At 48.8% G+C, this 27,763-nt stretch overlaps 1 protein-coding gene across 10 annotated transcripts in view; it reads right to left on the bottom strand.

Moving 5' to 3' along the window:
- Positions 1–27,556, bottom strand: part of CTIF (cap binding complex dependent translation initiation factor) — a 249,103-nt gene extending 221,547 nt beyond the window's left edge. For 3 of the 10 annotated variants that reach the window (XM_016148454.2, XM_016148455.2, XM_016148456.2), the window contains exon 1: positions 47–182. The gene's annotated coding sequence lies outside the window, so the exon portion shown is untranslated. The other 7 variants (XM_036230024.1, XM_036230025.1, XM_016148451.2 and 4 more) reach the window with 7 other exon arrangements.
- Positions 27,557–27,763: the final 207 nt, after the last annotated feature.

Raw genomic sequence — 27,763 nt, 5'->3', positions numbered from 1 at the left:
AAATAAAAGGATTTTAAAAGGTACATCTGAGCAGACCAAATCCTACCTATGTCCTTTTCTTCTGTTTTCTTTGTGTCACACCCAAATGTGTACTCGGCCTCTGCAGGACCAGATCTCATCGGGTTTTACTGGAGACTTAGTGTCAGCGCTTAAACGGTTATGCCTCAGCTGGCACAGTGAATCTGGAAAAGAGAAGAGGTAGCTTTTTGCCTACTTACTCTGGTGTTTGTGTTGGCCGAAGTGGAGAGCCACAGAGAAAGGGGACTTGGAAAGGTAGAAGAGTGGCGAGTGAGGCCGGAATGAGGATGCCAGCGAGATGCTGGGAGGATGGGCAGATGTCCTCAGCTCAACAGAAAGGCCCCTCCCAGGAAAGGGCCCAATACCCACCATGATGACTATGAAATGCTTGTCTTTCTGGTTTCCCAGTAAAAATGACCAGGCCAGAGGAGAAAGGAAAACACCGTGCAGCATTAACTGCTTCTCTCCTGGCTAGTGGCTGGTCTGGCAAAGCCCCAGAGGCCACATGTTTGCCCTTCCAAAGGTCAGCGCTACCCTGGGCAGCCTGGGCACGAGTGACCGCACACCCACAGCTTGCCAGAAGGCAGGCCCACCCCTCGGCTCGCTCTCACAGCCAGGCAAGTGGGCAGACCCAGGCGCCCTGAGTGCAGGCGCTGCAGACCAAGGTCATGGGGGGACAATCCATAAGCCTAGTTGTTTTTCAGTGAGTTCCCTCTGAGGCCAACTGTTCCACGAGGCACGTTTCTCCAGCTCAGGGCCCACCTGGTGTGCCCTGGGCCCTCCACAAATGTTTGTTGTTGGCTCCCCAGGGTTAAAAAAAAAAGCAAGATTGGGACTGGGCAAAGCACTCTCATTTACTAAGCCTTAATCCGGGCAAAGCCCTGACTAGTTTACCTTGGAAAGAGAAGACCACATAAATACTGGCTCCAGTATTTACTCCAGATAACCAAGACCTGGGGCTGGGGACACAGCCCAGCACAGATGTGTGGTCAGAGCAGACTTTCTAAAAACGCAGGCCGCACAGGGAGCATTTGCGACGGACCTGGACTGGGGCAAAGAACGTCTGTCCTAAGAGAGTAGAGCCAGACCAGGAGGCTGGGCCGTCCTTGGGGGGCTGCAGGGGATCCTGGGGGAGGCACGTGGATAAATCAGATGTGCCGCTGACTGCTCGTTGGGTGGGAGTTTCTCACACCAGAATTCTCAGTTCTTCTCACCGTGCATTGCTGTAATCCAACGGCATCATTTTTAAACAACCCCTTTCCCGAAGGCAAAAGAAAAGTGAAAATTAATCTAATTAAAGTTGACAGTGTTCACAGTAAGGAAAATTCTGGTATTTCGCCAAGAGTCTCTCTCCCCAGTCAGCTTTGTGGGTAAAGGGCATGGGGTTTGGAGCCTGGAGGGCCCAAGCTGGAGTTCTGGCTCTGTCACTCGGCTATGTCACTCACTGTGGGGGACGTGTGCCAAAGGGGCAAAAGTGTCACTTGTCTTATAGAACTGCCGCAAGAGTACGAGAAAAAAAATGTAAGGGCTGCAAAGTCCCTGGACAGTATTAAACATTCAGCAGGTTGGCCCTTCATGCCTCCCAGACTCGAGACCTACTTGCTGACCTAACTGAGGCCTGCAGAAGCACCTCGGGAGGAGCTGTGACCTACCTCTGTGCCCCCCAGGGGTCCTGGCGGAAGTGTCTGGAGGTGGGGGCTCCTGGGAGGGAGGCTCCAAAAACCCTGCCACGCCCAGCTGCTAACCTCTTTCATACCTATTGTCTTATCTCATTTGGAGCTGGCAGCAGCCCCGTGAGCAGGCAGTGACTGGCTGGTATTCTATTATCCCCATTCTAGAGATTCAGAGAGGGAGTGAGTATCGGACTAGGTCCCACAGGAAGTTACCCCAAGAGCTGGGTCTCAGCCAGTCCAGTGCTCTGACAGCTATTATTTATCAAGTATCCAGATATTCTACCACATTCCCTATAGGGATGGGGTAGTGTCCATACCTCCCAGCATGTGACTGGTTGTTCAGAGGTGCAGCAGAAGTGACACTATGCCTGTTCTAGATCTAAGTCTGAAGAAGGCCTGGCAGCTTTTGCCTTTGTGTTCTGAGGGAAGCCAGCCACCTTGAAATAAGGCCAAGTCCACTGAGAGAACCGTGTGAAAGGGAACCCAAGCTAACCACACAGAGGAGAACAGAGGATCCCAGGAAAATTCCCTCTCTCTTAATGGTTCTCTTTCTGTGAAGAACCTGCCTAATCCAGGCTCCTTGAGGCCAGGAACCAAATACGATTTGTCTTTGACCCCTCAGTCTGCGGTAGTGTCCTGGAAACCACTCAACTATACAGAAGTAGGAGACGGGTGAATAAACTAGCACATGGCCGTGCAATAGAATATAATACACTTAAAACACACACACGCGCGCGCACACACACACACGGAGGCTTACTATATGCTGATAGAGATGAGATCTACAGAATATTCTGTTAGGCAAAAGGAGCAAGGTATAGAATAGCATTTTTAGTATAATCCCTTTAATATAAGAAAGGGGAAGATTAGAATGTAGTCCTTGAATGCATGAAGAATACTGAAAAGAGAAACAAAATATAATTGAAAGTACTACTTATTGTGGTTATGCTTTTAAAAAAGAGTGCTTATCTTTCACAGATACCTATTGAATTATTTATGAGTGAAATAATATGGTGTCTGGGATTTCCTTCAAATAATCCACGGAGAGGGAAATGGAAATGGGTCGTGGAAAAGAACCAAGCTTGGCCATGAGATAACTGAGGAAGCCGGGTGGTAGGTACACAATGATTCATCATATTATTCTGTCTACTTTTATATCTTTTGGAATTTCCAATAATAAAAAGTTTTTTAAAATTGTCACCTCTAGGGAGGGAGCAGGACATGAAGGAAGACGGCGGTTGGGGACAGACTGAAAACACCACTTCCACACTTCACGGATCATCTTTTTGTTTTTTTTTTCCTTTTAATTATGAAGATGAAATTTACATAACATGAAATTAACCATTTTCGGCATTTCAAAGAGTACAATTCAGTGGTATTTAGTCCCTTCACACGGCTGTGTGACCACCAACTCTATGTAGTTCTAAAACATTCTCATCACCCCAAAAGAAAACCCTGTGCTCATTAACAATCACTGCCTATTCGCCCCACCCCTCACCTCTCACCGCTGCAAACCACTGACCAACCTCCACTCTGTCTCTGGAGATTTACCTATTCTGGACCTTTCATATAAATGGATTCATACGTACAATATGAGACTTTCGAGTCTGACTTCTTCTACTTAGCACGTTTTCGAAGTTCATCCAAATTGTAGCATGTAGCAGTACTTCGCTCTTTTTTTTATGGGTGCATAATATTCTATTGTATGAATATACCATGTTTTGTTTATCCATTCATAGGTTGATGGACATTGTCTCCAAAGCATAACTTTTTATTTAGACTTTTTTTACATTTATTTATTTTTTTTTAACTCTGTAAGTGTATTGCCTCTTCAAACAAATTTTAAACCTTAAACTTCTGTGAAACAGTGAATGTGGACCATGGAGAAGGCAAGATGAGCAAACGAGGGCAGATTCATTAAAAAGTTAGGAAGCTTTGGCAAAAAAAAAAAAAAAATGGTGAGAAAACATTCAAAAATATAAAAGGAAAAATGGGTAATAAATTTAAATGACTTGTATTGGGGGTATGTGGTTACACCACACAATCTGTAATTCTTTCAAGCAGGAAAGCACTCCTTGGACATCCATTTGGGGTAAAGCATTGGGAGAATGGGCGATAAGTCAAGGTTGTGTTGGGAGATGGGGCTGGACTGTGTGGGTCTCTACCCCAGGCCAGGGCCAAGCTAAGGTGTGATGACAGTCATTGCTGTCACAGACTGACCAAGTTCCTTATGTCCCCTACAAAAGAGAGAGTGGGGCTTCTACCTCTGTGTCCACCAAGAGCACTTAAAACCCAGGGAGCCCTGGACAGCTGATGAATTGGATGTTTCCAGAAGGACCAAGAGCAGCCCACCTTGGGACCCCAGGGAGAGTCAGGAGCTTTTCAGGGAGATGGCTTGTGGAATGAGCATCCTGTTCCCTTTGTGCACTGAGCCTCATGGCTAAGAGTTCTTTTGAAAAGCTGCATTTGCTGCTTTAAAACAAATGGTCTGTAAATACTATTTTAGGAGAAAGGGCTCTGGGAATGGAGTCAGAAAACTCAGCTTTAGTTGCAGCTCTGACCCTGGGTGAGTTACCTGCCCATTTTTCAGAGGTAAATAATAATTCTTGATCCTCCCTGTATCTTAGAATATTAGATAGTCCAGAGATAATTAGAACTTTGAGCCTTTCTGAAGAAAGATACCTGGAAATAAGGGAATATTATGATTCCTGTGGCCTGGGAGGGCAGAATGGAGACTAGGAGAGAAGTCAGTGTATATAACTGAGCTCAGAAAAGTATTCTAATCTTCTCGACTTTATCTAGAGGGAGAGGAAGAGAGTCTGAGAAGCTAAACAAGCTACATATAACCACCACAAACTCACATTTATACAATTATGTATAGTCTATTGCCTCATTTGATCCTTGCCTCAAATCTGCAGAAGTAGGATTGTTCCCCTTCTGAAGAGGGAGAAACTGAGGCTCAAAGGAGATAAATAAACGACTTGCCTAAGTAAGAAGTAGGGTCAGGGCTGCTGCCCTTGCACAGTCCTGCTCCTCTCTGAGATGCATCCAAATACAACATGTTTTGGTCACCTGAGCTTGTTGGTCACTAATCAGAACTGGAGTTCCCTGTGTCACTGTCTCATTCATCTGCCCCTTCAGCAGGGTCTCCTAGGTGCCACACAGCTGAAAACCACAGATAAAGACATGGAATATGGAACCAGGCCCTTAGGGAACTGCTGGTCTTCCTTGGCTCACTCTTATACCATATGTCATGGCGGAGGCTGCTGGTTGCCTACCCATTATCCATTCTCTCATTCTTCCTTACTTACCGCACCTCAGGTAATATGCTCAGCTGAACAACTATATTTCCCGGCCTCCCTCACAGACAGGGCTGATTAACGAAAACTGATCCCAGTTCCTCCTCCTTGCCCAGAAGGAGGGTGTGATGGCTGGTACTCTAGCAACCATATTGGACCACAAGGGGACCTTGAGGTACCTTGAGTAAAGTGGCCACATGCAGAGATGGTGGAGCAAAAAGATGGAAGTGAACTAGGCCCCATGCAACCAGCATACCAGCTCTGGCCAGCCTATCCCTAGGCCTCTTTTATGAGAGAGAAAAATAATCTCTATCTTAAATAACGCTGGTTATTTCTGGTCTCTGTTGCTTACCAATACACATGGGTTGGTTCCTTCGAGTTTGCTTATATACACGAAACAGTAAAGGCTGCCAGGCTCTGAAGAGATCTGTGTTGGCGTAAAGGGGCACAGAGGCAGTTGTACCCCAGAAAATAAGCAGGCAGCTTGGTGTGAAGGGCAAGAAGGCCAACCAAACCTCACGGCAGAGTCCTGCCTAGATGCCAATGAGTGATCTGAATAAGCCTTGAGCTCCAGGCATAGGGAAGAAGGGAAGGCCTAAGGGGTAGACTGTGTCCATCCAGCACCGTGGAACCCCCAGCTCACTCTTACCCTAAAGTGTACCTCACAATCCTGGAACAAAGTCTAGCTTACCCACCTCTACCTGCCGCGGCCTTCACACTTTGGCCTGTGCTCAACTCTCCACCCCCATTCCTCACCCCCCTCCACTCTCCTCAAACCCCGTGTCCTTAGAAGTACGTGAATTGCCCCCACCCATGCACATTTTCACCACCACGCTTTTGCATATAATGTTCCTTCTGCTTTAAACACACCTCTCCCCACCTCTTTATCAGACAGACTCCCCGGCAGCCTCCGATCCTACTCTCAGTTTACTCAGCACTTCCATAAGGAGCCTTCCTTGATGCCCTAACCTGGACCAGGCCCTGCCCCGGGGCTTCCCACAGTACCCTGGGCTTCTCCTTTCACTCTGGGTGAGAATGTCTCTTCCACTTGCCTGTGCATCCCTCAGGGCAGGCACTTTTTAGACTTGCACTTGAAGGCTCTCTGCCCCAAGACTACCGATGGCCCTCAGTACGCTTCACAGTTCCTGACACGCACCAAGTTCTTAATATAGATGATGGAAAGACCGGACCCAGAACCTAACACCCCACTAGCAACTGGCTTTATTAAACCATGGTTTCCCATGCCCTAGATGACAAGTGCTCGTCATCCCAATAATTGCTGGCTTTTCCACTCTGAGAATCATGGCATGCTTTCCTGCAAATGGATCAGTCACCTGTGCTTTTCCTGGTTATACTCGCTCTCCCCTCTTAGGAATTGGGTAAGGGCCTCCTTCTGATGCCCACTTCCTCCCCTGGATCCAGGCAATGTGCTACACTTGTATGGAGGAACAGAAGTTATTAGTCAAGCAATTTGGCTGTATTTGTAGCTCTGATAAGAGTAAAATGCATACGGGTTGAAATCACTGATGTTGAGATTTGGAAAACACTTGATATTCTTTTGTCTATCCCTCCTTGCCCTCTAAACTGACAGGGGACCAATATCACCGCCCCTACGCGATACTGGAGGTCAAGCAGAACTAGGTTGGGTTGCTGCCCGCATAGATCCAGTGCTGGCTCCTAAGACAGCAGGAATGACAGCCCAGGCAGGGGCCAGGTGGTCAGTGCTGCCCTTCCCTAATATTGGTTGGATCCAGGAGCACACGTACCTGAAGCAGGAGGCCCTGGAGACCCATGGATACCTCAGCTGCTTTAATTGCCAACTGTCGTGAACTGGTCTTGGGAGGAGGAAGGTTCAGCAAAATTTTAATTACAGGCTGTCTCTCATGCTTTTAATGACTAGGCTCTGAAAACATAGTACTTTAATCACATGGTGTTAAATCAGATTACTTTTAAGTATACTAGTGAGGTTGGATATTTAAAGGAAATATGTTATGAAATCTTTTATAAAGCGAGTTAATTGAACTTTTGTGAAGTTTAGGGGTTTTTTGGTTTAAGAAGTTTATGCCTGAGTGAACCTAATTTAGGTTTGCTGGGCACAGTAAATCATTCGCTCACCTATTTTTGCCTTGTCATAGTTCTCAATGGTACCCACCTCCCCCAAATCAAGTCTGTGACAACTCCCAGGCATTTTACAATCCTCACTCACTCCCCTTTTCCTCCAGTAAAGTGCCTTCCCACTCAGAATTGTGCATATTCCAGAAATTCTGGAAGAATGTGGTAGGGGTTAATTGTGCACTACTCTTCTTAATGCATATGCTGAAGTCCTCACACCCAGCATCTCAGAATGTGACTGCATTTGGAGACACTGCCTCTAAAGAGGCGATTAAGGGAAAACGAGGTCATTAGGGGCCCTAATCCAATGACTGGTCTCCTTATACGAAGAGATTAGGACACAGATACACACAGAGGAAAACCGTGTGAGGACAGCAAGGAGACAGCCATCTATAAGTTAAGGAGCGAGGCTTCAGGAGAAATGAAACCTGCTGACACTTTACCTGCTGACACCTCAAGCTTGGGCTTCCAGTCGCCAGAATCGTGAGATAACGAATGTTGTTTAAGCCCCCCAGTCTGTGGCACTCCGTTGTGGCAGCCAGAGCAAACTAATACAGAAGGGGAGCAGGTCAGTGCCCTGATGAGCAGTGTGACCCTGGGAGGCGGCTGCAGCTCCAGCTCCAGCTCAGGGTCCCCAACCGCTGTCCCTACCTCCCTACCACAGGGGGTGGTGTGAGGATTAAATGCAAATGGTGGGCAGGATGTTTTGTAAGCTCAAGTTCCCCCTCTTTGGTCCCCCTTTGTATGAACTATGTCATTTACCCACAAGAAAACAAGATTTCTCTCTCACCTCCTGCTGTCTCCTAGGTAGAGGAAGCCGAAGTGAGAAAGGGGATCCTGACACCAACAGCTTGGATTGTTTCTTGACTTAACACTTTACTTTTTTTTTTTTTTTTTTGCTTTTTTAAAAAAAAGCATTATCACATATATTCTTAAAGTTAAGACTCACAACAAATCTGTGAAATAGCCAAGATTAGAAATCTTATTTTCATTTTACAGATGAGGTAAACTAAGGCTCGGAAAGAGTGGGTGATTTATTTGTGACCCCATGACTTGTTGGGCAGGACCCTGGTTCTCTAGACTGACATTCATCTGCTTCCAGCTCCCTCCCACCATCGATGACACCCTGAACACTGGAAAACACCATTACCAGCTACTCCCTGCTGCAAAACCTTTAATGGCTCCCAGGTGGGGACCACGTCCAGCCCGCACTGGCCTACACTGCCCCCTTATCCCATCCTCCCAATCTGTCACCTGCAGTTTCCAATTCCATTGTGACAGACCGGTCATGTTGCCTGATGGACACAGCCATGCTCACACGGTACCTCCTCGCTGAGAACACCTTTCCCACCTCTTTGTGACTAGCCAAGGAGCCACGTCCTCCAGGAAGTCATCTCTGACTGTTTGAGATCTTCCCACCAGCTCTCAGGCCCAGCCACATGAAGTGACTCTGAACAGACTTGCCCTTATTTTATTTGCAAAATTGCTTAGCCATGTTTGTCCCCAGTTCAGGGTGCACATCTCCCCACCAGCCCTGTGTACCCAGACACAAAGAAAATAACACTCGTTGTTCTGTCAGAAAATCAGCCATGGATAAGTTACCTCTGCAACATAAACGTGTTCGGAAACAGCTGTTTACAAGCTCGGCTTTGTAAATAGAATCTCATTCTTCCCCGACTTCTGCCACATTGTAAGAGTGCTGTATGTCCCCCCTGTCTGACTGGCCTCAGGTGACACTGCTTCCCTCTGTCCCTGGGCATCCCCACTACCCCACTGCTCCTGCCTCTCCTCACCATGCTCATGGACCTGAAACCAAGGCCTACATGAACTCCAGGATTTACTGTTGAAAGAACTGCAGGTCTTTCTTTAAAGATGTCCTCTTGTTATAAGACAAGCCATCCAGGACAAGAATTTTTGTCTGTTTTCTTTACTATTATATTACCAGTTCTTAGAAAAAAAGCCTGGTACATAGCTGCTACACGAAAATATCTGCTGAATAAGTTTGTTGAATAAATGAGACTATTAATTCTTAGACTTTAAAGAAATTTAATGATTGAATGAGAATCCAAACCTACAGTCCCTCAGCCAGGCCTTGAGCAAGGTAGGCTCCTGGCTAAGGGGTACTGTAAGCCAAATAGGGGTCCCCAGGAAGCACTGTCCTTAGGCATAATCCAGCATTATTTATCCTTTAGAAAGTTCCCTCCCTTGTCATCTACCCAAAGCTATCCCCAAGGGGGTTTCCACAGCCTTTCCAAAGCTGTCATTTCCTCCCGATAAGGCAAAGTACCGGAACTCCCACCCCAAAGGGAAATGCTGAGGAAGAGGCTGCAGCTGCTGTCCCAGCTGTCACCTCCAAAACTGAGCAGCGGAATGGGGTGGCCTTCCATAGCATGGGAAGGAAGTCCCTGCTATGTCGTGGCTGGGTGACCTCTCCCCTACCCCCAACCCTCGTGAGGGCAATCCGCACCTTGGCCATGACAATCTCAACTCCCTCCCCTCTAAGTGCCTCCCCGCAGGTGCGGGCCAGTCACAAGACCGTGTCTGGGGTTTTACCTCCTCTCTCTTCCTTATCAGCTTTGGGGAGGCCTACAAGATGCCACTCACTGAGTGGGTCACAAAGATGAATCAAGTCCCAGGGGCTCCCAGTCAGGAGAGGGAATTCTGCCATGAGCAAACAGGAGGCAGCCCAGCCGCTGTGACTGGGGCTCAGCAGTTTGCACGATGGGAGGGAGGGGTACATTAGTCCCTAGGAGATCCCTGGAATGTCCCGAATGGGGGCAGCACACCTGGGAGGGAGAGGGTACATTAGTCCCTAGGAGATCCCTGGAATGTCCCGAATGGGGGCAGCACACCTGAAGAGTACGAAGGAGAGGGTCCAGGATAAGCCGGAAATGCAGGAGATGGAGATTCGAAAATCCCTGCCCTGTGCCAGGGTCAGAAGAGCTCGCTCCTTCCTGGATAACAATCCAAGCCTCCCAGTCTCACGCCAGGCTCTTCGAAGCCTCCAAAGCCATCCTACATTACTGAGTCCAAGTCCACGCAAGATCTGGCTGGTGCCCAACCTCACTGCCTTTCTCTCCCGTCCTCACTCCCTTCAGGCCCCAATGGCCTCCTGCTGTTTCGCAAAGAGACCGTGCTCCTAGCCCCTTCTCACATACTCCCCACCTGCTTCAGGACTCTGCCCTTACCGCCCCTCCAGCACCCCCCGTCCCAGGCCCTGGCCCTGGCCCCTTCGTGGCATGCACTCGTGTGCATGTGCTGTGTGCTCGTTCGTGGTGGGAAAGCTCGAGGGCTTGGCATGTTGTAGTATGTACTGGCTGAATTAATGCATGAATGAGCTCCTCCTTCCTATATACACCACACACTTCCCCTGCTGATTGTTTTAGTCGTGTGTGTGTGTGTGTGTGTGTGTGTGTACACACTTGGTGACACAAAGGGGAGTAAGGCAAGGCCAAAAGCCAGGATGCCCAGTGACTGTAGCCTTGGTGTGTGCAATGGGCTGGCAACAATGGCTGTGAGTTAAAATGTCCACAGAGCACACCGAGATCCCTGAAGGAAGGATCAGTGCTATAAGAAGCCTCATGTCCACCCCTGGCCTCCTGGTTGGCCCACCCTGGAGAGGAGAGGGCATGACTTCAGGAAGCTGGACCAGGAGAGTCACAGTGTAGGAGAGCCACAAAGTCACACACGTGGACCCAACCTTCCCACCTGGCATGATGCTTATCTGGGCACAGGCTTTATCTGCATTTCTGCATGGTGTGCCCAAGCCATGTGATCTGTCTATCCCCCATAGCGCCTGGCACATAATGGGAGGAGGGAGGCACACGGGCTACTATGACCCCAGCTAAGAGCTCACACTGGCTCGCCCTATGAACTGGGCACTCTTATTATGCCCATTTTACAGAATTAAATCACAAGACACATCCCTGGTGTCAACGGCGGGTTCTGTGGTGGTAGAAAGAGCACAGGAGAGTAAGAGGATGTGGCCTCCCAGTGTCAGCTGTGAAGTCCTGCATGAGACTTCATTTCTTGGGCTGAAATTATAATACCTGCCTATCCCACATATGAGGCAAATTCATAAACGATGACACATATCAGTGGCAGCTGGTGTTATTTAAGAGTATGAAAATCCTGGTGATTTCTCAGCTGTTTCCTTTGGGAGAAAGGAAGGAAGAGCCCTGGGCAGCTGGGAAACACCAACTAAAACAAGATACTCTGCCGAGAAGTGTCACTGATAAAGGTGGTGATACAATAGACCTGTGGAGCTTGGTGTCTCCGGAAGACAGTGGTGAAACTGGCAATAAACAGAACTCGAAACAAATGACAAACCAAGCTAACTGAGTATATAAAATTATTTAACATAACTGTACACCCATCAGTTTCTATTAAAGGGGGAACGGCATATAATATGCAAAAATTATATAGTATTCAAGTGAAGAGGTAGATTGATAGATGATTCCTCCCTTCGAATGTATTTTAATGTAACAGTGGCACCATATTTTCTATAACACTTTTTAAGTTGTTAAAAACACAAGCACACACACTAATGAGGCATCTTCAAGCTTCTATTTTCCAAAGCATCCCCCAAAATGAGACAGCTTCATTTTATTCAAGTTATCTGCTGTTTCTAATATATCATTAGATGAATGAGGTCAAATGTCCTTCTAGGACAAGCTGGAGGAGAGCCGGGCATTGGGGACCTCCATCAAGGCCCAGGGAGGGGGCTGTCTGTAGCACATGGAGCTGACCAGGATGTGGCAACAACCTGTACCCGCCACCCCACCCACCCCAGCAAGGCCTCCATCCCCAGTGGACAGTCTCACCCCCAGGCCTGCAAGCCCCCTGCTTGTATTCCAGGTGGCAGCAAAGTACTTGGGAAAAGAAGGAATACCATCCACTCCCACGACAGCCCATTTCGCTTGGGATCTTCTGACCTCTGGGACAGTCGATCAACTCCCATCATCCCTAAAGCAGGCAGGACTGAAGGGAGAGTGACCACCAGGAGGGAGCCTGTCCGAAAACCTGCTCCTGAAAACACGGGAGACTCCAGTTTGGATAAACGAAGGGAGAACAAAGAGTGGCCTGAAAGCAGTCGAAAAAAAAATCGTGTGTGTGTGTGTGTGTGTGTGTGTGTGTGTGTGTGTGTATCTTTAAAAGCCTTCTTCCTAAATTGAAAATGTCCAACCAAAAAGGAACTGGGATTCTCAGTTGTCAAGAAGATTCTTTCACCATTTGTGAGGAGGGGTTTGTGGGGAGCAGTGTGTTGCTGGCTGGGGGAAGGGGCAAGGCCAGGGACCCCAGGCAGGAGGGGAGCACCTAGAAAGAGCCTACCCTTGGGACGGGGTGGGGGGATGGTGCCAATAGGCAGAGACACAAACCCAGGAGAAAAGGCAAACACTGCGGAAGAAGAGACCCTTCTGTAAAGGGCAGAGCGGGGGTTCTCCTGGGATCAGGAATCCTCTTAACTCACTGCGCTGAATATGTACCATTGTGGTGAGCAGCCAAGACACCAAAGAATAAACTCTCCCCCAAGACCCCCGTTACCTTCAAACCACTACCAAAATCCAGATCAGCCTTCCACTGGCAGTAAAAGTGAGTCACTCTTACTGCTCCTATTCTAGGAGAGGTTCACCCCAAGGGGAAGGGAATGCTGTACCTTATCCCCTAAGACTCCCCCTTACGGGAAAGGGAGCTCAGACAAGATGGCTAACCCGCATACAGGGAAGACCCCTCTGCAGCCCCAGACTCCCACTCCCTCAAGAAATGCTGCCACTAATCTCCCAGCTCCCAGGGTTATTGGTATGAGGGAGTTGGGAAGGTAACATTGAATGTGAGAAGTCAGCCCTTGCTGAATTTTACAGCCTGCGTCTGAGATAAATCACTCTGGCCCAGGGAAATGGCTCCAGATATATTTACAGGTTTTAATACTTGTTTGAGGCATTGCAATTAATTGAAAGATGCCTTCTTCTAGTTATTGTCCTGAAATGTGGACCCTGGTCTCTGAGTGCTCATTTTGATTGGCATAATTATGATCATCTAGAAGTGGTTTTGTCTAGAGTTCTCATTCTCAGGGAAGAGTATCTCTACATACAGTTCCAAGCCTGCCTCTGTTCCCAACAGCCAGGATCAATTCCTCTTGTAGAAACCAAAACAAGCTAAAGGCCCCTCCATATGCTTCGGGCCCTACTAATATGCTAACCTTACAGCCTCTGGTTGTCAAATTTGACCCTGAGGGCCCTGGGGATGAGAGGGAAATGCTGACCACCCTCAGATCAATCCTCATTAGCTGCCTGCCCACCTAATTTTCACAACTGGCCACTACTGAACAGCAGCATAGAGTACTGGGCAATAACATGACTCTAGCCAGACTGCTGAACTTGAATCTTGCCTTTCCCACTTAGCTGTGTGATCTTGGGCAAGTTATTTAATCTCTGTCTCAATTTTCTCTTCTATAAAATAGGAGTGATTATAATACCCATCTCAGGGGTTTTTTATAAGGATTAAATCAGTTAATAATTTTACAGCATTTGGTACAGTGCCTGGTATATGGTGTTAGAAGAATTGATTTATTCTTAAATAAAAATTATTGTGGCTTAATGAAGCTTAAAAACCATTATTCTAGACCAGGGGTCCACAAACTTTTTGTGAAGTGCCGGAAAATAAATATATTAGGCTTGTGGGCCATAAGGTCTCTGCTGCAAAGAGCTGAAAGCAACCATGGACTTATACAAAGCAACAGGTGTGACCATGTTCTAGTAAAACGTCACTTGGAAAACAGGTGTTGGGCCAACTTGGATACACAGGCTGAACTTTGCCAACCCCTGGACTAGAATAAATTCCCTATCATACAGGTGCAGAAACAGAGCAGGGAGTTATTTGACATCGGTGGAACCCTGGGCCCTGCCCTCCTAGGCCAGGGCGCATTCCAAAATTACGAGCCCAAGAAAGGAAAAGGCAAGTGTCAGCGCTGCGTTCTGAGCAGACCTGCTCCTGCTGCTTTCTGCCCGTTGAAGGAGACATCCTGAGAAAAAGTGACGCTGAAGCCAGGGCTTTCCACCTACAATACACACCCTGAGCTCCCTGAAGGTGTCTCCTGAGTCATCTCTGGGCCCCCCAACAACCAACGCAGGGTCTTACCATAGTAGAGTTGCCCTGGGAAGGCCAATAACTGCAGATGGCCCTGCAGGCGGATGACTGCCACCAGGAAGGTCGAGAGCAGCACTTCTGAGAATTTGGGGAGTGACTGATGAAATGAAGAAGCCCCCAAGCCCATGACCCGTGACTAGAGGGAGCCACTTGTTAAAGAATTGGAATATAAAGAGACTTCACACAAAGCATTTACTAACTATAATTGAGTTCAAATTATAGACATCACTTTTTTCATCCCTTCGGAAAATACTGCAGGTAGAAGACAAAATCTGAACTTTGGTGAAGTTTTGTGAGAAGGAAGGACACTCTCTGTGAGACCAACTCTTGTGGTTTCAAACATGGCTCCCAAATCTCTGACACTTCTCCCACCAAGAAGCAGGGTCCGTGTCCCTTCCCCTCGAATCTGGACTCAGTGACTGCTTGACCAAGTGTATACGGACATGACACTGAGCCAGTATCCAATGGAAGTCTTTGGGGGAACTGACAGCTTCTCTTTTCTGTTTCTTGGGACATTCACTTTTGAAATCCAGCCACCATGCTTTGAGGAAGCCCAAGCATCCCTGTGGAGAAGCCCACGTGGAGGACAACCAATGGCCAGCACTCTTAGAGTTCAATCATTTGCTCAGGTCACAAAGCTATCTGCTTCTACAGGTAACACAGGAAAGTATTCTTTTGTTTGTTAGAGATTTGGGAGATGGGGTGGAAATGTAGGCCCCATATTTAACATTTTGTTATATAAATAAATAAAAATACTGTGATTTACAATAAGAAATATACATTTGGTCTTCAACCATTCCAGGTGCTGAGTTCCTAAAATCCTTGGAATTTATAAGAGCTATAAAGGTGTCTTGATATTCATAACAAACATCTTTCCAACAGGGTTTATATTAATACGATGACTTTTGGAAAACACCTAAGGATGTGGGCTGGTTGCCAGGAGAACCAACCATGAGATTTAAGGGTTGGAACGTGCAGTCTCACCTCCGGACCTCCATCCAGAGAGGAGAGAGGGGCTGGAAACGGGCTTCAATCACCAATGGCCGAAGATTTAATCAGTTGTGCCTATATAATGAAGTTTCCATAAAAACCCGAAAGGAGGGGGTTCAGAGAGTCTCTGGTTGATGAACATGTGAACACGTGGAGAGAGCGGCGCATCTCGGAGAGCACTGAAGGCCCATGCCCTTTCCCAATACCTGGCCCTATGAGGCTCTTCCATCTGGCTATTCCTATGCTATGTCCTTTTAGAATAGACTAGTGATCTAGTAAGTAAAATGTTTCTGAGTCCCATGAGCTGTTCAAGCAAATTAATTGAACCCAAAGAAGAGGTTGTTTGAACCTCCAATCCATAGCCAGTCAGAAGCACAGTCTTGTAGGACTGAGCCCCTAACCTATGGGGCCTGATGCTATCTCCAGGTAGATAGTATCAAAATTGAGTCGAACTGTAAAACATCCGGCTGTTGTCAGAGAATTGCATGGTGGTGTGGAAAACCAACACATATGCATATCCAGAGCAGAAGGAAAAGGGCTAAGAAACTTTGAAGAAAACTAGAAACAAAAGTAAGTCTCAGGAGGATCTAAAGGTAAGGCCAATATTTTATCATAAAAAAATTTATCTTGATTTGTATGAACACATCAACAAATTTGAGAATGAGACCTCAGAATCCCAGCCTACACATAAGATGACAATTGGGAGAACTCCTGATTTCAAATATTCAAATGTACATTCTGAGTTTGGGTTCAGAAAATATGGCTGCCATCACTCATAATACAAAAGAGAAAGTTCTGGTTTAAAATCTTGAGTCCAATGTTAAAAGTAATTGTCTCAACTTCAACATAACTCTTCTAAATTACCTGAATTTGGGTAGCAAAACTTTGTCAGGTTTACTAGAATGAGTCAGCTCTAAAATGCACCCCTTGGTTATAAATTTTAGACAAGAGTATTTATCATTGATTGGAGAATGGATGTCCAACAGAACACTCTTTATTGTAGCATATTTGATGCTAAGATGGTCTTTCTAAGAAGTATATTCACTATCATTGTCCTAAAGTTATTCAAGTGTCGATTAAGAAGTTTCTAGCTATCAAAATCCTAGCTAACAGAAATTACTGTTTAAAAGTCTAAATTTGCAAATCAGGTGCTTTTGAAAGAAACTGGAGACTATATGAAAGGTTTCTTCGCTTTATAAAAATATTTACTAAGGTTATCTTTAGGTAATGACCATCTTTTGTGAATTCAAATTACAATAGTAGGTATAAAAGTTTCGTGTAAATGAATATTTAGGAGCTCCTTTTTGTTATATGAAAAGACATAGCCTTGGGCTGAAATTGGACATGTATTATTCAAAATGTTCCCAGTGCTAAGTGGTATCAGCCCAACCCAAACGTGCTTATGCTGCATTTCCAAAAATCTACCACTTTGGAGTTATCTGTCACATCTGTGTACAGTGGCAATATTATTGACCTTGTATTGACTTTTATTAAACTTAGTTCCTTGCTAAGCAATAATGAAATCATGAGTTTTTTCTTTAATGCACAATTCAATGGATACACGGCTTTAAGTTTTTTACAAGTTCATAGATATGCAACTGAAAAATCAGCCTATACTCCATTGGTAGTATGAATGCCATACTTCAAGGCAAGACAGGGATGGGGAGCTGGGGAGGGGGGAGTGTTCATGAATGGAAAACCAGCCCTTAATTTTTGTTCTCAGTGGCAAGTGTGGCAAATGACTTTGGCCAGGTCACCGGGTTTCTCTTGCTTCGATGTCCCTAGCCAGCTCCCTAGCCACCTCACAAGAATACCAGGATAAAAGCACAAAAGAAGATGATAATGGACAACCGCCCCTCCACAGCATTCAGGGTGCTCAGGATCTATCTATTCACCCACTGTGAGTTGAAGACGTTCTTGCCAGCTGGCTAAATGCTGGAGCCAGAGAGTTCGGGGTTTGGAATAATGGAGGTCATAAGGAGGTGGCTGGGGAACTAGGAACTTGAGCACTCTAGTGCTTTTCTGGTTCTAAAATCTATTACAGATACATTAAGTAAAGTTGGCTCTAATGAGGTAACTACAATCACTAAAACCACATGGGGATCAACCAAGGCCTGGGCTGCCAGGGTTTTAAAACCAGGGCCCCAAGCACATCCACGAGGAGCCCCGCCAACCTCCTTCTTGTTCTTACTGCCCTGTTTTCAGTCCGCAGACTCCCCAAAAACCATCCCCTCCTCACTCGCACCCGCCATCCACCTTGGTCTCATGGGAAATGGAAACAAGGTGGCTAAAGATGCAGAGGTCTTTGGCTCAACCAGGCTCCCTAGGTTTGCTGCCCCCATGGCTAGTTTCTCTCTAATAAGAATGAGGCTACACTCAGCCACCTCTGTTTTACCCACAGAAAGAAAACACAATACCGCACTCACCAGCCACCTTTTCCTCACATCCTTTCTGGATATAACTGAAAGCCCACATCCTTAAAAGACCTAGAACAAGGTCTGGCACAGGGTGGGGATCATTTCCACCTTATTAAAAAGTCAATTTCATCAGGAAGGAACAAACTGCCAAACCACAGGCCCAGCTAACCAAATCAGGCAGATCTAGAGTGACCTTAGGTGCAGGCAAATGCTGAAGATCACATCACAGGGATTCTTCCTCACCTATGCCTCAGACGTCAGGCACTGGGAACCACCGGAAGAGGTGATCGGGGACCTTTGTTATGAACTCACCCAATCCCTGAGGTCACCGAGGAGAAAACGTCCAGATGTGGAGTGACTTGCCCAAGATCACTCAGGTTGTTAGTGGCAGATCTACGACCAGCGACCTTTTCAGAACACCACAAGCGGACTTCAGCATAACCTCTCAGTCCCTGTGTGTAATAACGGTTCAGCCAAATGAGCTATGCCACCTTGGCCCCCGAGAGCACCCAGGGCACTGAAGCCACGCTCTCAAAAACACTTTGGTTGTGAACACCATCCTGTTTGGTGGCACACCAAGACGTGGATTCTCCAGGCCACTTTTCTTGGTCTCATGGTTTAAAATCATCAGTATCTCAGCAAATGCCCCTCGAATACAGCAAAAGCCTGTGGGTTCTCAGTTAGTGATGAGATCATGGCATTGCTACCCCAGGGGAAGGCCCTATAAGGGAACAGCATAGGGAATGTCAGCTCCACCCAGTCCACATAGAACCGCACACATTCTTTCTGAATAACTTCAGGGGTTCAACTGTCACAACTACAGCTGGGCATTTCCAGGTCTCTGCCTCTCTCTCTCCCCCTCACAGAAGTCCGTCCTATTCAGTGAGGCATACAGAGAACGCCTAGCACTGTGCCTGGCACATAATAGATACTCAACAAACATCGGATTCCTGAGTGACTTACTTCTAAGCTGAAATGTATTCTGGGTATTGGAGGAAAGAACCTGCAGTGTGTGCTGTTGCTTCTCTCATGTTAATCTGAAAAGCACTGGGCAAAAGCCTCTCGGAACTTCTGCACCGCAGACGGCATCTGTGCAGCCAGCTCAGCTAACCTTACATCTAATCTTCAAAAATTCCTTCTGTGCTAAGTAAGTTAGGACAGAAGTTGGCTGGATTGTCACAGAATATTAGCTTGATGAATTAAGGCTCTTTTAGCAAAAGCAAGCAGGATGGTGAAAGGCCTGAAAACCCTCTCACAATAGCTGAGGGGCAATGGGTGGAAATGGCTGAGGCTTATAAGGCCTTTCCAGCTGCAAAAGCTTTCTAGTAAGAGAAAGTGCTGCCTCATGAGCAGTACACTTACAGCCACGGGAAGCATCTGAGCAAATGCTGATATAGTCGGGATTGTCACAGAGGATGGGGGATCAACTAGGTGACCTCTAACATGTCTCCCCAGTTTGAAATTCTAGGAACTCAAGACTCAGGGCTTGGAAGAGATGGTGTGATACACAGTCTGGGCCATGGGTAGCAGTTGGAATCTACATAGGGCACCTTTAGTGGGAACCTAGACAGAAGCCTCATCTGTAAGGACCTGGCCTGAGTAAATGGCAGGGGAGGACATTCTGGTCTTCCTGGACAGGCTTCTCTGAAGGCTTCTGTGAAGAGCTGAAGCCCTGGGGCAGAAACAGCCCTTCACACAGCTCTGCACATGACCCCACCAGTGTGCAGTTGTCTCGAAGGCCTTTTTAAAAGGTTTCGACTGTGGTGGCCTCTGTCTCCCCTCCTCCCTCACTCAGGCTGCCCAGGTCCTATAGCATCTCTACAAGGTAGAGACCCAAGTAGCAAAGGGTGAAGAGCCCCAGAATCCTCCTGGCACTCCTGAGAGCCTAGTGCCCACAGGCTGGGGGACCCTGGCCCCCAGAGGCTTTCTATGCTAATTCCTCCTCTTGGGGACCACATGTACAGTGAGTAGACGTCCAAAGTCATAACAGGTCTTAGGCTCTGAGTTTCTAGGGAAGACTTCTCCCCAACCCAAAACAGGTCCAAGACTGACAAGCTCTCCCTCCCCTCCTTCCACAGCAATGGGCTGATGTCTAGCCCATCCCTTCTCCAAGCATGCAAACCTTGGCAGGGGCCCATTTCAGGCAGGGTTGCCACTCAACTCCCAGTCTCACCTCTGGCCCTGGAGATGTTATCGAGACTCCACCTCCTTTGGTTCTAAGCCAAGTAACCAACACTTAACACCCCCCGCCCCCATCTCCAAGGCTTGCCTAGCATAAGTGCAAGCTTCCTGTCCACACTCACTTTTGAGTCCCCTGGTTTTTCCTTACATCCTTTGAGCTCAGCTCTTCTTTGAAAAGATGTTAGCGATATTTTATACAGCATTCCTAGGTACTTCATAGTTGGAAGGTTTTCAAGATTTTTTACTCCACTGTGGTACTAAAAATATTCTAAAACTTGTATTAGGATACCCTCTTTGGACTTGTTCACGGGAACCTTTCCTGGCTGACCTTCTACCCCAGACGACTAACTCTGGCCACATCCCTGCAGATCCGCAGATATTGGTTGAACACCTACTATGTGCCAGGCACTATCTTAAGCCCAGGATTCAAAACTGAAAGGACTGGAGTTCTGCATAAAACGTATCAGCTCCAATAAAGAAAACACACACACACACACACACACACACACACATCAGTTCTATAAAAATGCAGTATAGAAGGAAGAGAAATAGCTGCAACTCTCCCATTCAATGTGCACTCACTCTACCATTTGCTCAGGTTGTTATAGCTTTTTAGTGGTTTCGTATGTCTACGTCTTGTCTCCCAACTAGACTGCTTGCTCCTCCGAAGCAGGGTCCACATCTTCCCTTCCCTCTCCTCAGGCCCTGAGGGCCGAGGACAGCGCCGTACTCACCATGGATGTTAAAAATGAAAATGCCTCTCCCCTAACTCACTCTCATGCTTCCCGCTGAAGCTCGCTCTTGGCTGCTGCTGGATTCTGCCAGCTGGGCCTCCAGCATGACACAGCATCCTCTCCCGGCTTCCCTGATGACAGGAGCAGGCGTGACAAAGGATTTTCTGACAATAGGAGGAAGAGGTCTCCTTTTATTGTCTACAGCAGCCACCACCACGGTCTGCTCAGCAGTATCCTATCCCTACTCCCAGGACTGTGGCTCCTTCCCAAACTGCTTTCTCAGGTTTCTATCCTGCATGTCTATCCTATTGTCTATAAGACAGCGCCATGGGATTATCCTACCAGCAATTCAAATTCTACACATCTAACATTGAACTCCGCACAATCTTCCTTCTCACCTCAACCCCAGCAGACCTGACCTGCTCTAGCAACCAGAAGTACACACCTGGGTAAAGGATGCCCCCACCAAGTTAGTGAGGCCAAACACCTGGGAGTCACTGCGACTCCTCCCTTATCCCCAAAGCTAAACAATCGATGCAGACTTTACTCTCCAAATATTTTTAATATATGACCTTCCTCCATCCCCAAACACATGGCCCTGATTCCAGGCCTCACTCCTGTTACCTGGACACCCTATAGAGCCTGTCATATCCTCATCAGCCCAGAGGCCACTCAGCCCATGGTCATGCTCCCTTCTGCTCCAGGGCAGCATGCCTGGATTCTGCTTAAAGCCCCCTCTCCCAGACTCTGCCTGTAAGCTCAAAGGCAAGGTCGTCAGCCGGGTTCACAAAGCTGCTCAGATCTGAGCCTTGTCCATCTCTGCCCTTGTACCTGACCTCACTGCTTACATCTCTTCCTGTACCCAGGCAGCCTCAGGCCCCCACACCTTTGTACACTCTGTTCCTTCACCCAATGCCCTTTTCCTAGTTCCTCTCTTGGCTAATTCTTTTTCATTCATTCAGACTCAGCCCCAGCGCTGTCTCCCTTAGGAAGCCCTCCCTGATCTTGACTAGCTACAGATGTCCCTTGTCTAAGCTACTGTAAGTGCCTCAGAACTTTCTCTACCACTGCACTTATCACACCGTAATGACGTTAACTATGTAAGTGTCTGTCTCTTCCTCGAGACAGTGGGCTCCTTGAAGGCACAGGGGCTGTGCCTATTCACTGTTATAGCCCCGGGGCCTGGTACAGACCAGGCATAGATAGAGAGCCTGATCACTATTAAGAAGCTCCTTCTGACTAAGGATGATCCACTGAATCTCCTTAGCCTGCTCTACCCCTAGGCCAAACACACACGACTTCCCCTTTACCAGTTGAAAACCTCCTCCAGGTCCACCATGACCCCAGACCTACTACTCCCAAATTCACCTCTTTTATGAAATCATCCCAAACTGGCTCCATTCCATGTAGCACTGCTATAACTGCCTCCCATTCTTTATCCATCCCACTCACTGGGTAAGTTAGCATTTGAGTCTGGCTCTGTGGCTGGATATGAGCCAAAGAAGCTCTGAAAATTTGAGGCCCTCCACTCACAAAACTGTAATGATGATGTGACGGACTGGGCCAACTCAGCCCTGGGCAGCGCATTAGTAGTCAGAACCTTGCTCTACTACTTACTTGTAACTTGGGTGTGTCACTAACAACAGAGGCTCAGTTTTTTTCATCTGCAAAATGGGAATAATAACAGCCTCACAGGTCTACTGTAAAAAGTAGATGAAATCAGTCGTGCGAAACGCTTTGCAAAAGGTAAAGCAAACTCCAACATAGGGTATTATAACAGTCTCTAGTCCCAACGAACCCCCTACTTAATTCCATGAACCCCACCCCTGATAGTTTTTGTCTTCACTTGAGTTAGGTGAGAATCAAATGAAATCTGTGGGTCCTCTTCCTAGAAAAACACACACACATAACAGCTTTGCAAACACTTTCAGGTCCTTGAGGACCCTGCCATCAGAAGTGAAAGACACAGACCAAACTTATGAGTGCTAGAGACCCCAAGGCCTACCATCTCTCCCAGATTCCTGGGTGTCAAAGATGACAGGACAGGAAAGGCCAGTCTCAAAGGAAAGAAATATCAAAACTACAAGACAAGTTCCAGAGACTCTCCCAGAGCCAGAGAAGAGGAGAGACGATGTAGAGTTCTTACTCTTTGTGGGGTAAGAACCTCACTTTATTTCAGAAAGCATCATGGTATAGAGAAAGAAGATTAGATGAAGCACCAACATCCAGGATTTCTTATCCCACTCTGCCAAGGACTCCTGGAGACTTTGCACAAGTCATTTCACCCCTCTGAGCCTTGAGGTCCTCACGTGGAGATCAGCTCATCAACGTCCTCAACTTTCGGTGCCAAGGATCTGAGGATGGGTCTGTTCTCACCTCATTCTGAACCACAGGTCTGGCTTAGGTCAAATTCAGAAATAAGAGGCAGATGTCGATAGTCAGCATGGTGATAATTCAGGGAGGACGCCACCATCACAGCATTGTTCTAAATTAAACTGTGTGCAGGCTGAGGCAGGAGGGCAGTGGAGCAAAGCCTGCATGTGAGCAGCTGAGCTCAGGTGACCAGTGAGTCAGCAGTGCGGCCCAGAGGAAGAGGATCCCCCCAAAAGAACATCAAAAGGGGCTGCCACATTATTGGGTAAGCGATGCAGAAATGCCATCGTGTTTGGAGAATTCCCAAAAACTGTGATTTGCCCGTCTGTTGGTGCCTCCTGTTCTCTATCCGGGCCCAGGATTTTCTCTCCATCCTAACCACCACCTCCTGCTTCCACCTTCATCATCCGAACTACAAACAACAGAACATTAAAAACAAGGGCAGACAGGGACCCCTGAAGTGAGTGTGGGAATGAATAAATAAAAAGCAGATCCATGTTGAAACATCTACGCAGATCTGCAAGACAGAAACTAAACCCACATGGGGCCTGAATGAGACCTTGACCACAGCCAGAGCCTGTCACCGAAGATATTCTATCACAACCCACCACAGCCCAGTAGAGCTGTGACAGGTCCATGGAGAACAACTGGTCGGCTTCTCATTGCTCAGCAGAGTAACCTGTTGGGTGGCTTCAGGGTCATTTCGCACTAGATGCCTAACTTCTACAGAAGAACATACAGTACCTCTGGGCCCACCTGGGAGGTTCCAAACAGCCTGAAGTCCAGGGTAACAAGGGACATTAGGCTCTTCTTCCTCTGTTACTTCCTTATCCATTTGCTCTAGGATAGAAACTGGCATTTTGAGTCCCTTGCAATCAACATATGTGAAATTGATGACATCCTAGAGTGAGTGCTCTAAAATATTTATGATTTGTTCCCTCCTACAGGGTCTGCATCATTGGTTTTATTGTGCTGTTACTTAGCTGTCTCTGCTATACTATCTTTATGTGCCCCGAACACAGTACTGTATCTAGCACCTAAGACAGGTGCTCAATAAACATATCCTGGACTTAAAATCTTACATTTATCTGCACAGCTAGAATATGTTCTTGGCAAGCAGGAATTGTATGTTAAATTTTTTCTGTATATACTTCAAGTTATACGAACAGGTAGGTGCTCTATACATATTTGGGACTAAAGGGTTAATTAGTGGGCCAAACCTAACAACCCTCCAGGCGGCATCTGAGAACCTTCAATGTCCATGAACTTTGGAAAACACATGCAGGCGCTCAGGAGTTCTTTGCTCTTTTGGGGGCTTCCCCATGCCTGGAGGTGGAGCGGGGCAGGGACTATGATCTGGGATAGTTTCTCAGGGGTCTATACTCTAAATCCAATGGTTTTGAAACCAATAACTAAAGAATGACTCCATGAACACACCCATATGAACATAGGTATGCGTTACAGAAACATGTATACTATGTGCATTTATTACATGCCGGTATGATTCTGAAATATACTGAACGCATCAAAGCTGATAACCATTCACCAACAGCAAATTTTCAGATGAGTGATAATAACAGCAACGCAGACTTCTGTTCTTTAGTGGCTATTGATATTAAGACTGGTAGCAAGTGAAAAGTGCTTCGACAAAGAATAATAATCAGTATAATTTACCCCCTTTCTGGGGTTCAGTATTTCCAGGGGGTGCCACAACTGACTGGAGGGGGGCAGGGAGTGGCCACTATTCCAATTAAAAGCCACAGGCTGAGAAATCAGAGTGGGGGTGGTGGTGGAAGGAGCCCTTCTCCCACTCACTGATAGACCTTAAACAGGACCTTCTTAATAAAGGCGATAATGGGCCTGAGAGGGAGGAACCTCCCTGTAAAGTCATACAAACATTATTATTCTAGCAATCTGTTAATCACTGATGACACTGTACCCCAGAATGCGTTATAAAATTACTGCCTCCAAGTGTACATTATCCAAGACAGACACTTGACACAGCAGATGAGGTGATCTGTGTGTAAATCAAGTCCTGTTTCAAATACTGAAAGTGAGTTTCCTCAGGCAACGTGAGTGCATTCCGTGAGGGACTGGATATCCTCTAAAGTCTGTTCGGTGCATTCTGTTCTGGTATAACTGAGTTTTCTCGAATGGCAGGCAATTTCCTAGCGCGGTCCGAGCACGCTCAGAACCGGGATTCCTGAGGTTTTTGGCCCAGCCCTGGCGCTGGGCAGGAGGACCCGGGGTCGAACAGCCTGCGGCCCCTCCCCGCCCTCTGGGCGGCTCCTTCCTCTCTCCTTCAGCTCGGGCGGTGGCGGCGCTCGTGCTGTGTCACTTTCGCCGGCCAGAGCCTCCAACCGCTGCGGAGCCCGCAGCTCCAGTGGCTTCTTCCCTTAACGCTCGGGCCGCTAGCCCTGCAGATAATCCCCGGCTGCTGGGAGCTCGAGCGCCAAGCGGGCGGAGCCCGCAAAAGTGTGCGGCTAGCCGGGCACCCGGCAGCTCTGGCCTGAGCTGGGGCCGCGACCACCGGTCAGTCTTTGGCCCGCACTGCTTCCAGGACAGACTGGAAGGGGGACACAGAGCGCGCTGATTTCTTCTAGAGTCTGTGAAAGCAGCGGCGGGCGCGGGCATGCGCACCCACAGAGCGCTTCGGTGCAAGGGTCAACTTGAGCGTTTCGGGAAAGGGGGGCGACACGCGCGCTCCCGCGGCTCCTCGGGGCCCAAAAGACCAGCCCCCAGCTCCGCGGAGTAGGCAGTCAGTCAGTCTGCGGGGTCTGGGGGCGTCGAGAACACAGAGGGAGGGACGGCGGATTTTCCGACGCACTGCCAGCCGAGACACCCTCGCGAACCCCGCGCATACGCAACCCCAGGGTCTTCCGGGACTCAGAAGTCGCACGACCCCCTCTCCAAGTAACCCGGGCGCGCACGCGCGCGGTTACACAGGACTACGAGCCCAACTCGGGCCGCCAGGGGGCTGACCGACCCGATCTCCAAGGATCGGGGCCCACGCGCATCCCACCACGCTGCGGTGTGCAGTCCCCGCCCCACACACACGTCGGAGCGGTGTGTACACACACAAACAGCTGGGCAGGGGAAGCGACGCCTCTCTCCCGGGAGTGGAGACGCGCACGGCGCCGCCAGCCATCCCTCCCCTTCACACGCCGCTCCCCTTCCCTGCTCACGGCTGCCCCCCAACCCCAACCCTGCAAACTCCACAGAACCAAATAGCCAACGACGCCCAGATGAGGGTCTCGTCTTTTAACGTCAAAGGCAATACATAACCAACTGACGCGAGGTCCCCAGGACACCTTCCAAACGCACCCAGGCTCCGGCACGCAGCCCTCCCGGAGCCCAGACCTCCGCCGCGGACCGAGCCACCGCCCCCTGTCCATCCTTCCCCACGACCGCCGTCCAGGACAGTCACCTGCTCGTCGTCCTGAAGAACCAGAGCCGAAGCGCACCTCGCGGCCGTTCTGGGCACTCGCCACAGCGAGCCTGGCTTTTTAACTCCCACTCCGCCGGGCGGATCTATTACCCAGGCCCAATTACACCGAGGCGACAGGAATAATAATTTAAAAAGCCAGCAGAATCACCACCGCGGGGAAGGTCCAAAGCTGCGACCACAATGGATCCACCGATTCGGTTTCCTACTCCGCTCCCATCCCCCGCGCCCTCCGCGGCCCGCGGGCTCACCGGGGACAGAGGGAGGGTGCAGCCTGTCTAGACGACAGACAACCCTGCACCCGCGCGGACGGGCGCGCACACACTCACACACGGCCGCTGCCACAGACACAATCAGTCACCAGAGGAGGGAGGGGCGGCGTGGAGACACTCTCTTGGGGACTCTCCTGCAGCAGCCAGGGCTGCCGTCTCCGGCCAGGAGCGGCCACCGGGAGCCGCGCTCCCTACCTCGGCGGAGCGCGGTCAGAACAGCTGCAAGTTTGGCTGCTACTAAACCAACTGCTTGATGCAGCAAATGCGGGCTTCAAAACAAAAGGGAGAAGAATTACGCTCGCTCTCTTCCTCCCCCCGGGGTCGAAACCCGGCACATGACAGCGACTACATAGCGCGGCAAAAACGCCAGCCGGGCTCCAGCCATGCGTCCCGCAGAACCCCCCTCCCCACCAGAGCTCCCAGGCTACAGCTCCCCACGGGGCGGGGCACCGGGCAGGGAAGGGGCAAACCTCGGGAGGGGCGAGATCGTGGAGTGCGGTCCTCGACAGAGGGGGACAGTGGATGAGAGCAGGCGCCGGGCTGCCCCGGGAGCAGGGAGGGGGAAGGCGCTAATTGTTTGGGGCGGTTTTCCCGGATTTATCTATAAGCACGCGCACGTCACGCAGCCCTCCTCCCGGGTGCCCGAATCGATCCGCAAGCTGAGGTGACTAAAAGAGGGGGGCGAACGGGGGGATGCTCACCTCGGGGTTCCTCTGGCTGCCGCTCCAAGCCCGAGTCGGGGGTGGGGGGAGGGGGCAGGGAAGGGGAAGGGAGAGGGAGGAGGCTCTGGAGAGCCGACTCCGGCCGCGAGTTCCGCGCGTCCCGGCTGCGGTGGGGCTTGGGCGCCCCAGCGCACAAACCGAGCCGACAGGGGAGGGAGGGAGGGAGGGAAGGGAATGAGGGAGGGAGGGGCGGGTAGGGGGGAGGGAGTAGAGGAAGGAAAATAAAATATCCCTGCTCTGACACAGGGAAAGAGAATGTAGGAGAGTGACGTCCAGGCCCCGCCCTCCCCTCCGGCCACGTGCAAAGACTTGAAAGGAAAGAGGACCGCGGGAGGCCTGCTGGGTAATGTAGTTCTCCTTTCTTTCCGGGGACGGCGGGCC

This window comes from Rousettus aegyptiacus, unplaced genomic scaffold (genome assembly GCF_014176215.1).
Source record: "Rousettus aegyptiacus isolate mRouAeg1 unplaced genomic scaffold, mRouAeg1.p scaffold_m13_p_12, whole genome shotgun sequence".
In the NCBI taxonomy this organism is placed as follows: Eukaryota; Metazoa; Chordata; class Mammalia; order Chiroptera; family Pteropodidae; genus Rousettus; species Rousettus aegyptiacus.
This window is presented reverse-complemented; position numbering and strand designations above follow the sequence as displayed.